The following is an 11,960-nucleotide window of genomic DNA, read 5'->3' as shown; positions in this document are numbered from 1 at the left end:
ACACAAAAATAAAGAGAAAGCAATCAAAACCCATCACTATGGAAAATCACCAATTTACAGAAGGAGCAAGAAAGGAAGAAAAAAAATGAAACTACAAAACAGGCAGAAAATTATAAGTAAGATGGCATTAGTGAGTCATTACCATCTATAATTAATCTAAACAATAATGGATCAATTTTCTAATCAAAAGGCAGAAAGTGGACAAAAAATAAAACAAAACCATAAGACCCAACTGTATCTAACTGTATGTAACTGTATCTGCTGTCTATCAGAGACTCACTTCAGCTTTAAGGACACATATAGTCTCAAAGTGTAGGATGGCAAAAGATTTTCCATGCAAGTGGAAAACAAAAGAAAGAAGGGGAACTACTATCTTGGTATCAGATGAAATAGAATTTGCAACAAAATAATAACAAGAGAAAAGATGGGCATTATACAATAATAAGGTGGTCAGTTAATCAAGAAGTTATAACAGTATATACTCTTCTAACATCAGAGCACCTAAAAATATTAGGCAAATGCTAACAGATCTATTTTTTCTTCAAATAGGTATAAATACAAATACAAATACACAACGATGAAATAATAGTAAGGGACTTCAATATCCAACTTTCAACAATTAATAGATCATCCACACAGAAAATTGGCAGGAAAACATTTGACTTGAACATTACTTCAAACCAAATAAAACTAACAGACATTTGCAGAACATTCTCTTCAACAGCAACAGAATTCACATTCTTTACAAGCACACACAGAATATCCTCCAGGATATATTACATGACAGCTCACAAAACAATCCTTAGCAAGTTTAATATTGAATTCCTATTAGGTATTTTCTTCTGACCACAGTGGTATGAAACTAAAATTAATAACAGAAGGAAAGATGAAAAATATACAAACAAGTGGCAGCTAAATGACATGCTCCTGGACAAACAATGGGTCAAAAAACAAATCCAAAGGAAAATCAAGAAATATCTTGAAACAAATGAGGGACATATATAGGGATAAATACCTATATTAAGGAACAAGAAAGACCTAAATAAACAACTAAACAACCTGGATTTACACCTTAAAAAAGTAAAAAAAAAAAAAAAAAAAAAAAAAGAACTAAGACAAAAGTTAACAGAAGTGGGCCATGCCTGGGTGGCTCAGTGGGTTAAAGCCTCTGCCTTTGGCTCAGATCATGATCCCCGAGTCCTGTGATCAAGCCCCACATCAGGCTCTCTGCTTAGTGGGGAGCCTGCTTCCCCACTAAGGGGAATCTTTATATCTTTCTCTCTGCCTGACTTTCTGCCTACTTGTGATCTCTGTCTCTCAAATAAGTAAATAAAAATCTTTAAAAAAAATTAACAGAAGGAAGGAAACAGCAAAATCAGAGGAGGAATAAATGAAATAGAGATTGGGAAAACAACAGAAAATATCAATAGTGGGGGAGGAGTCAAGATGGCAGAGAAGTAGAAGGCTGAGGCTACATCGTAGCAGGAGATCAGCTAGATAGCTATCTAAACATTGCAAACATCTACAAATCCAACAGGAGGTCGAAGAGAAGAACAGCAATTCTAGAAACGAAATCAACCACTTTCTGAAAGGTAGGACTGGCGGAGAAGTGAATCCAAAGCGACGGGAAGATAGACCGCAAGGGGAGGCGCCAGCTCCCAGCAAGTGGCAGAGCAATGGAGCACAAAATCAGGATATTTAAAAGTCTGTTCCACTGAGGGACATTGCTCCAGAGGCTAAACTGGGGGAAGCCCACGTGGGGTCAGCGTGGCCGCAGGTACCGCAGGGTCACAGAAGGATCGGGGGTGTCTGGGTGTTGCAGAGCTTGCAGGTATTAGAACGGGGAAGCTGGCTACAGAGACAGAGCTGAGGAGTGAGATCTCAGCTCGGGATTACCTTGAACTGGTCGCAGCCTGGTAGAGCTCAGAACATGGCTGGAGGGGAAGGAGACTGGAGTTATTGGGTGCTATTCTCTGAAGGTGTTATTGGGTGCTATTTTCTGAGGGCACACTGAGGAGTAGGGGCCCGAGCTCTCGGCTCCTCTGGGCCAGAGACTGGGAGGCCGCCATTTTCATTCCCGACCTCCAGAACTCTACAGAATGCACTCAGGGAACAAAAGCTCCGGAAAGGGAACCCAAGTGGATTACTCAGCCCAGCCCCTGGTAAGGGCGGTGCAACTCTGCTGGAGGAAAAGACACTTGAGAATCACTCCAACAGGCCCCTCCACCAGAAGATCAACAAGAGATCCAGCCAGAACCAAGTTCACCTACCAAGGAGAGCAGAGGAATTCCAGAGAAGGAGAAAGAAAAGCACTGAACTCATGGCTTTCTCTCCATGATTCTTTAGTCTTGTAGTTAATTTAATTTTTTTTCCATTTTTTTTTCTTCTTCTGCTAATTTTTTTTAAACTTTTACCCTTTTCTTTCTTAACATTTTTAACTTGTTTAATATATATATATATTTCTTTTTTTATATTTTTTCTTTATTTCTTTTCTTTTTTTAATTTTCTTTTTATTTTTTTGAACCTCTTTTATCCCTTTTCTCCCCCCCACGATTTGGAGTCTCTTCTAATTTAGATAAAGTTTATTTTGCTGGGGTCTTTGCCACCCTTTTAGTATTTTACTTGCTCCTTTATATACTATTATCTGGACAAAATGACAAGGTGGAAAAGTTCACCACAAAAAAAAGAACAAGTGGCAGTACCAAAGGCTAGGGACCTAATCAATACAGACATTGGCAATATGTCAGATATAGAATTCAGATTGATGATTCTCAAGGTTCTAGCCGGGCTTGAAAAAGACCTGGAAAATATTAGAGAAACCCTCTCAGGAGATATAAAAGTCCTTTCTGGAGAAATAAAAGAACTAAAATCTAACCAAGTTGAAATTAAAAAAAGCTATTAATGAAGTGCAATAAAAAGTGGAGGTTCACACTACTAGGATAAATGAGGCAGAATAAGGAATTAGTGATATAGAAGACCAAATGACAGAGAATAAAGAAGCTGAGCAAAAGAGGGACAAAGAGTTACTGGACCATGAGGGGAGAATTTGAGAGATAAGTGACACCATAAGACGAAACAACATTAGAATAATTGGGATTCCAGAAGAAGGAGAAAGAGAGGGGAGCAGAAGGTATATTGGAGAGAATTATTGGGGAGAATTTCCCCAATATGGCAAAGGGAACAAGCATCAAAATTCAGGAGGTTCAGAGAACCCCCCTCAAAATCAACAAGAATAGGTCCATACGGCGTCACCTAATATTAAAATTTACAGGTCTTAGTGACAAAGAGAAAATCCTGAAAGCTGCCCTGGAAAAGAAGTCTGTAACATATAATGGTAAAAATATTAGATTGGCAGCTGACTTAGCCACAGAGACCTGGCAGGCCAGAAGAGCTGGCATGATATTTTCAGAGCACTAAATGAGAAAAACATGAAGCCAAGAATACTAGATCCAGCTAGGCTATCATTGAAAATAGGAGAGATAAAAAGCTTCCAGGACAAACAAAAACTGAAAGAATTTGCAAACACCAAACCAGCTCTACAGATAATATTGAAAGTGGTCCTCTAAGCAAAGAGAGACCCTAAAAGTAGTAGATCAGAAAGGAAGAGAGACAATATACAGTAACAGTCACCTTACAGGCAATACAATGGCACTAAATTCATATCTCTCAGTAGTTACCCTGAATGTTAATGGGCTAAATGCCCCAATCAAAAGACACAGGGTATCAGAATGGATTAAAAAAAAATCTATATGTTGCCTACAAGAAAGTCATTTCAGACCTGAAGACACCTCCAGATTTAAAGTAAGGGGGTGGGAAACAATTTACTATGCTAATGGACATCAGAAGAAAGCAGGGGTGGTAAGCCTTATATCAGATCAATTAGACTTTAAGCTGAAGACTATAATAAGAGATGAGGAAGGACAGTATACCATACTCAAAGGGTCTGTCCAACAAGAAGACCTGACAATTTTAAATATCTATGCTCCAACATGGGAGCAGACAACTCTATAAATCAATTAATAACAAAATCAAAGAAACACATTGACAACAATACAATAATAGTAGGGGACTTTAACACTCTCCTCACTGAAATGGACAGATCATCCAAGCAAAAGATCAACAAGGGAATAAAGGCCTTAAATGACACACTGGACCAGATGGACATCACAGATATATTCAGAACATTTCATCCCAAAGCAGCAAAATACACATTCTTCTCTGGTGCACATGGAACATTCTCCAGAATAGATCACATCCTCGGTCCTAAAACAGGTCTCAACTGGTATCAAAAGATTGGAATCATTCCCTGTATCTTTTCAGATCACAATGCTCTGAATCTAGAACTCAATCACAAGAGGAAATTTGGAAAGAACCCAAATACATGGAGATTAAACAGCATCCTTCTAAAGAATGAATGGGTCAACCAGGAAATTAAAGAAGAATTGAAAAATTTATGGAAACAAATAATAATGAAAACACAATGGTTGAAAATCTGTGGGACACAGCTAAGGCAGTCCTGAAAGGAAAATATATAGTGGTACAAGCCTTTCTCAAGAATCAAGAAAGGTCTCAGGTACACAGCCTAACCCTACACCAAAAAGAGCTGGAGAAAGAACAAGAAAGAAATCCTAAACCCAGCAGGAGAAGAGAAATCATAAAGATCAGAGCAGAAATCAATGAAATAGAAACCAAAAAAAAAACAATAGAACAAATCAATGAAACTAGGAGCTGGTTCTTTGAAAGAGTTAATAAGATTGCCAAATCCCCGGCCAGACTTATCAAAAAAAAAAAAAAAAAAAAAAGAAGAGAAAGGCCCCAAATAAATAAAATCATGAATGAAAGAAGAGAGATGACAACTAACACCCAAGAAATACAGACAATTATAAGAACACACTATGAGCAACTATACACCAACAAATTTGACAATCTGGAAGACATGGATGCATTCCTAGAGACAAATAAACTACCACAACTGAACCAGGAAGAAATAGAAAACCTGAACAGACCCATAACCTGTAAGGAGATTGAAACAGTCATCAAAAATCTCCAAACAAACAAAAGCCCAGGGCCAGATGGCTTCCCAGGGGAATTCTACCAAACATTTAAGAAGAACTAATTCTTATTCTCCTGAAACTGTTCCAAAAAATCGAAATGGAAGGAAAACTTCCAAACTCATTTTATGAGGCCAGCATCACCTTGATACCAAAACCAGACAAGGATACCATCAAAAAAGAGAACTACAGACCAATATCCTTGATGAACACACATGCGAAAATTCTCACCAAAATACTAGGCAATAGGATTCAATAGTACGTTAAAAGGATTATTCAGCATGACCAAGTGGGATTTATTCCAGGGCTGCAAGGTTGGTTGAACATCCGCAAATCAATCAATGTGATACAACACATCAATAAAAGAAAGAACAAGAACCATATGATACTCTCAATAGATGCTGAAAAAGCATTTGACAAAGTACAGCATCCCTTCCTGATCAAAACTCTTCAAAGTGTAGGGATAGAGGGCACATACCTCAATATCATCAAAGCCATCTATCAAAAACCCACTGCAAATATCATTCTTAATGGAGAAAAACTGAAAGCTTTTCCGCTAAGGTCAGGAACACGGCAGGGATGTCCATTATCACCACTGCTATTCAACATAGTACTAGAAGTCCTAGCCCCATCAATCAGATAATAAAAGGAATTTAAAGGCATCCAAATAGGCAAAGAAGAAGTCAAACTATCACTCTTTGCAGATGATATGATACTATATGTGGAAAACCCAAAAGAATCCACTCCCAAACTGCTAGAACTTGTACAGGAATTCAGTAAAGTGTCAGGATATAAAATCAATGCACAGAAATCAGTTGCATTTCTCTACACCAACAACAAAACAGAAGAAAGAGAAATTAAGGAGTCCATCCCATTTACAATAACACCCAAAATTATAAGATACCTAGGAATAACCCTAACCAAAGAGGGTAAGAACATATACTCAGAAAACTGTAACTTACTCATGAAAGAGATTGAGGAAGACACAAAGAAATGGAAAAATATTCCATGCTCCTGGATTGGAAGAATAAATATTGTGAAAATGTCTATGCTATCTAAAGCAATCTACATATTTAATGCAATTCCTATCAAAGTACCATCCATCTTTTTCAAAGAAATGGAACAAATAACCCTAAAATTTATATGTAACCAGAAAGACTTCGAATACCCAAAGGAATATTGACAAAGAAAGCCAACGTTGGTGGCATCACAATTCCAAACTTCAAGCTTTATTACAATGCATCATCATCAAGACAGCATGGTAGTAGCACAAAAACAGATACATAGATCAGTGGAACAGAATAGAGAGCCCAGAAATAGACCCTCAACTCTATGGTCAACTAATCTTCGACAAAGCAGGAAAGAATGTCCAATGGAAAAAAGACAGTCTATTCAAGAAATGGTGCTGGGAAAATTGGACAGCCACATGCAGAAAAATGACATTGGACCATTTCATTACACCACACATGAAAATAGACTCAAAATGGATGAAGGACCTCAATGTGAGAAAGGAATCCATCAAAATCCTTGAGGAGAACACAGGCAGCAACCTCTTCGACCTTAGCTGCAACAATGTCTTCCTAGGAACATCACCAAAGGCAAGGGAAGCAAGGGCAAAAATGAACTATTGGGATTTCATCAATATCAAAAGCTTTTGCACAGCAAAGGAAACAGTTAACAAAACCAAAAGACAACTGACAATATGGGAGAAGATATTTGCAAATGACATATTAGATAAAGGGCTAGTGTCCAAAATCTATAAAGAACTTAGCAAACTCAACACCCAAAGAACAAATAATCCAATCAAGAAATGGGCAGAAGACATGAACAGACATTTCTGCCAAGAAGACATGTAGATGGCCAACAGACACATGAAAAAGTGCTCCATATCACTCGGCATCAGGGAAATACAAATCAAAACCACAATGAGATATCACCTCAACCAGACAGAATAGGTAAAATTAACAAGTCAGGAAGTGACAGATGCTGGCGAGGATGCACAGAAAGGGGAACCCTCCTACACTGTTGGTGGGAATGCAAGCTGGTGCAACCACTCTGGAAAACAGCATGGAGGTTCCTCTAATGTTGAAAATAGACCTACCCTATGACCCAGCAATTGCACTACTGGGTATTTACCCTAAAGATACAAACACAGTGATCTGAAGTGGCACGTGCACCCGAATGTTTATAGCAGCATTGTCTACAATAGCCAAACTATGGAAAGAACCTAGATGTCCATCAACAGATGAATGGATCAAGAAGATATGGTATATATACACAATGGAATACTATGCAGCCATCAAAAGAAATGAAATCTTGCCATTTGCAACAACATGGATGGAACTAGAGCGTATCATGCTTAGCGAAATAAGTCAATCGGACAAAGACAACTATCATATGATCTCCCTGATATGAGATAGAGGAGATACAACATGGGGGTTAAGGGAGTAGGAGAAGAATGAATGAAACAAGATGGGATTGGGAGGGAGACAAACCATAAGTGACTCTTAATCTCACAAAACAATCTGAGGTTTGCTGGGGGGACGGGGTTTGAGAAAGGGGGTTGGGGTTATGGACATTGGGGAGGGTATGTGCTATGGTGAGTGCTGTGAAGTGTGAAAACTTGGCGATTCACAGACCTGTACCCCTGTGGATAAAAATACATTATATGTTTATAAAAAATTAAAAAAATTAAAAAAAATCAGTAGAACTAAGAAACTGATGTTTTGAAAGAACAAATAAAATTGACGAGTCTTTAGTGAGACTAACTTGGAAAAGAGAGAAGACTCAATAAAATAAAATCAGAAACGAAACAGGAGCCATTGCAACTGATATAGATGTATTAAGAATTCTGAGATGTTACAATTATATGTCAACACACTGGATAACAACCTACTGAATCTGAATCAGGAAGAAATAGAAAACCTGTACAGACCCATAATAAGTAACAGGATTGAATCAGTGATCAAAAACCTCAACAACAAAAAGTCCAGGACCAGAAGTTTTCACTGGTAAATTCTACCAGATTAAAGAATTAACACCAGTGCTTCTTAAGCTCTTCCAAAAAAATTGAAGAGGAGGTAATACTCTCAAATTCATTTTACAAGGACAATGTTACCATGAGATTCGACACTAGGACACTACAGGTAAAGAAAATTATAGACCAATATTCCTAATATATACAGATGTAAAAATTCTCCACAAAATATAGGAAAACCAAATTTAATAGCATATTAAAAAGATCATATACATCATGATCAACCTCAGAATGCAAACATAGTTCAATATAGGCAAATCATTGACTGTGACACATATTCATAGCAAGAAAAATAAAAATCATGTGATCATCTCAATAAGATGCAATAAAAGTATTTGACAAAATACTTTCAAGATAAAAATTTTCAATGAAGTGGTATGGAGGGAACATGCATCAACATAATGCAGGCCATATATGGCAAGCCCATAGCTAATATCATCCTCAATGATGAAGTGTTGAAAGCTTTCCTTATCAGAGCAGGAACCAGACAAGGTGCTCACTCTCACCGCTCTCATTCGACATAGTACTGGAAGCCCTAACCAGAACAATCAAGCAAGACAAAGAAAGCAAACACATCTAAGTGGAAAGAGTGAAACTGTTTGCAGATGATACAATCTTTTATATAGAAATGCAACAAAATGCTGCTAAAACTAATCAACAACTTCTGTAAAGTTACAGGATTTGAAACCAGCATATGGAAAACAGTTGTCCTTCTGTATGTCAATGACAAAATATCTAAAAAAGAGATAAAGAAAACAGCCCCATTCACAGTCACATTAAAACTGATAAAATACTTTGGAATAAATTCAACCACAGAGGTGAAAGATCTGTATGCTGAAAACTATAAGACTTTGATGAGACTTTGATGAAAGAAATTAAAGAAGACACAAACAGATGGGAAGATAGCCTGTGTTTATGGATTGGAAGAATTAACACTGTTAAAAATGTTCACATTACCCAAACAATCTATAGACTCAGTGTAGTCACTATCAAAACTTTAGTGGGATTTTTTTCCACAGAAATAGAAAAAAGTCCTCAAATTTTTATGGATCCACAAAAGACCCCATTACATTGTTCTGGGCTAGTGTACATTTCAGTTTAACACAGAACTGCATTTTGGGTTTTAGAAAGGCAGCAATAGTTGTATTTGGGCTTTTATTCTAGATGCTTAACACAGTTAAGGCGACAGTTGAAGCATATTAAGTAAAGGTAGTTCTAATTAAATGATGATCAACACAATCTCTAGCAACCTACATACACTGTATAATGCTTACATGGAATGAAACCAGTGTACTTAATTGGTATTTTACACGCACACACACACACACACACACACAGAACTAAAAAAAACATCAAAAGCAGTCATTCTACATGTACTATGGTTACACATTAAAAATGCAATTATACCATAGAACTAAAGTAATATGAACAGCACTACTTGATATGTAAGATAAAGGTGACTGGTTCTAACACAGAGCTAAGCCTGTATCAGTCATTCTAATCATAATGGCTTGTAAAAGCATCGGGTTTCCAGTAGAGAAACTACTCTATGAAAATCAGTTAAAATCTGTACAAAGTTTCACATCAGTAAAACCAGGATAAGGCTACAATGATCTTGAAGTGTGAACAAGATATCCAATCAGAACAGTAAGATTCCCAGCCATAATGTAAGATAGAAAGGTCTTCATGCAGCATATGCTCTCTGGCTCCTAGAAAGCTTCATGTGCGTAATATAAAGTTAAGTTGCCCAAGAAGTAAACTGGAGTTCAGTGAAGTTTCCATTGTGCCATGACTTTTAAGGAATGGTATGATCCATCAGGCTTTTCATAATGCTTGGTGCCATCCGTTTAATAATATGTTCAAAGATAAAAGCAGGCATGATTGTAATAGTAACTACAGTCTCAGATGTTGACAGTATGTCTGCAATTTGAGAATCCTTCAGCCCAATGACATTCTGCCCATTGACTTCACAGATGTTATGTTCTGTGAGAAGACCATTTCTGGCTGCAGAACTATCTTTCACTATGGATGTTATCTTTCCATTTTTAAAGATAAAGCCAACATGTCCAGTACTATCCTTATGCATGGTAACTGTCCGTTCAAAGGGCCTGTCATGAACAGTCATAGTAATCTTCTCTCCAAAAGCCTGTTCGAGTACCTTGTGTGCTTTATTAGAGCTCCAGCCTGCACAGTTTTCCCCATTGATCTGGAGTACTTGGTCCTCAAATCCCAGACCAACCAATGAGGCTGGAGAATTTGCCTGGACCAGCTGAACAAATATGCCATTATCTATTGATTTAAGCCTGAGCCCAATTTTTCCATCTTGATCCTTACACAAAATGACTTCACAAATCCCTTGCTTAATTTCTGCTCTACGAATTCCAACATCATTACCAGTTACAGGAGCCACCATATAGTTCATACTAGAATGTCTTGCCACCAACCCCTGAACTGGTGCTCCAGGGACCACGGCCATATTTGCACGGATTTCTTCTTAATTTAAACTCAGGCCCATGTACTGGAAGAGCTCCGGATACAATTTAGGATAGAGATTTCCATCTTGAGAGATGGGAGCAGAAGCTTCAGACAAAATTGCTGGGTTGCCAGGGTTTGCAGAAAAGGCAGTTTGAGCCTGAATAACTTTGTCTACCTTCAGGTCTTCAAGAGATGGGTACAGAGACATTTTTGCAGGATTTTTCTAGGCCACAAGGACCCGCTTGCCGCCGTTGCCGCCCCGCCGCCTCCGGTAACTCGCTTCTTGATTTCTAACCATACTATAAAGCTGTAATAATCAAAAGAGCATGGCACTGGCATAAAAATAAACACATAGATCAATGAATTTCCATTAATTGGGAGAATTGGGAGTCCAGTAGTAAAATCTTGCATATGTGGTCAACTAATAATTGATAAAGGAGCCAAGAATACTCAATGAAATGCTCAAAAATTCACTTTAAATTGATTATAGACTTAAACATAAGACTCAAAACTGTAAAACTCCTAGAAGGAAACATAGGGGAAAAGTTCATTGGCATTGGTATTAGCAGCACTTTCTGGCTATGATATCAAAAGCACAAACAATGAAATAAAAAATCAGTAAGTGAGACTATGTTGAATTGTAAAGTTTCTGTGCAGAAAAAGATATCATCAACAAAATGAAAAGCAACTTATGTTATAGGGAAAGATATTTGCAAGTCATGTATCTGATAAGGGGTTAATATCCAAAATGTATAAAGAACTCATCATCCAGCTCAATGGTAAAAACAAAAAACAAAAAGCAAACCAACAAAAAAAACCCAAAAAACAAAAAACAAAGAAACCAACCCACAAAAAGAAAAACAACAACCCCCCCCAAATAATCCAAAAATGGGCACAGGAACTGAATAGACACTTTTCCAAAGAAGACATTCGAATGGCCAACATGTACAGGAAAGAGTACTCAACACCACTAGATATTAAGGAGATACAAATCAAAATTATAATGAGATTTTGCCTCACACCTATTGGAATGGTTACTATCAAAAAGACAAGAAATGATAAATGATAAGGATGTGGAGAAAAGGGAGTCCTCAGCCACTGTTTGAGGGCATGCTAACTGGTATAGCCACTATGGAAAACAGTATGGAGGTCCTTCAAAAAATTAAAAATAAGTGATCTGCCAATTCCATTTCTAGGTATATATTCAAAGGAATTGAATGGAATATCATTCAATGGAATATCATTCAGCCTGAGACAGACAGAAATACTGCCAACTGGGGTAACTTGGATGAATCTTGCACTAAGTGAAGTAAGCCTGGAAGGAAAATATACACTCTGTGACATTACTTTATATGTGGAGGAATATAAAAGATGAACTCAGAGAAACTGAGTATCAT

At 37.4% G+C, this 11,960-nt stretch overlaps 1 pseudogene; it reads right to left on the bottom strand.

Annotated features, from left to right (window-relative positions):
- Nucleotides 1-9,867: 9,867 nt before the first annotated feature.
- LOC101683819 lies at nucleotides 9,868-10,822 on the bottom strand (annotated as a pseudogene).
- Between the last annotated feature and the right edge of the window lie 1,138 nt (nucleotides 10,823-11,960).

This window comes from Mustela putorius, unplaced genomic scaffold (assembly GCF_011764305.1).
Source record: "Mustela putorius furo isolate JIRA1106 unplaced genomic scaffold, ASM1176430v1.1 tig00000224_pilon_pilon_pilon, whole genome shotgun sequence".
NCBI lineage: Eukaryota > Metazoa > Chordata > Mammalia > Carnivora > Mustelidae > Mustela > Mustela putorius.
Note: the sequence above shows the minus strand (reverse complement) of the source record. Positions and strands in the feature narration are given on the sequence as shown.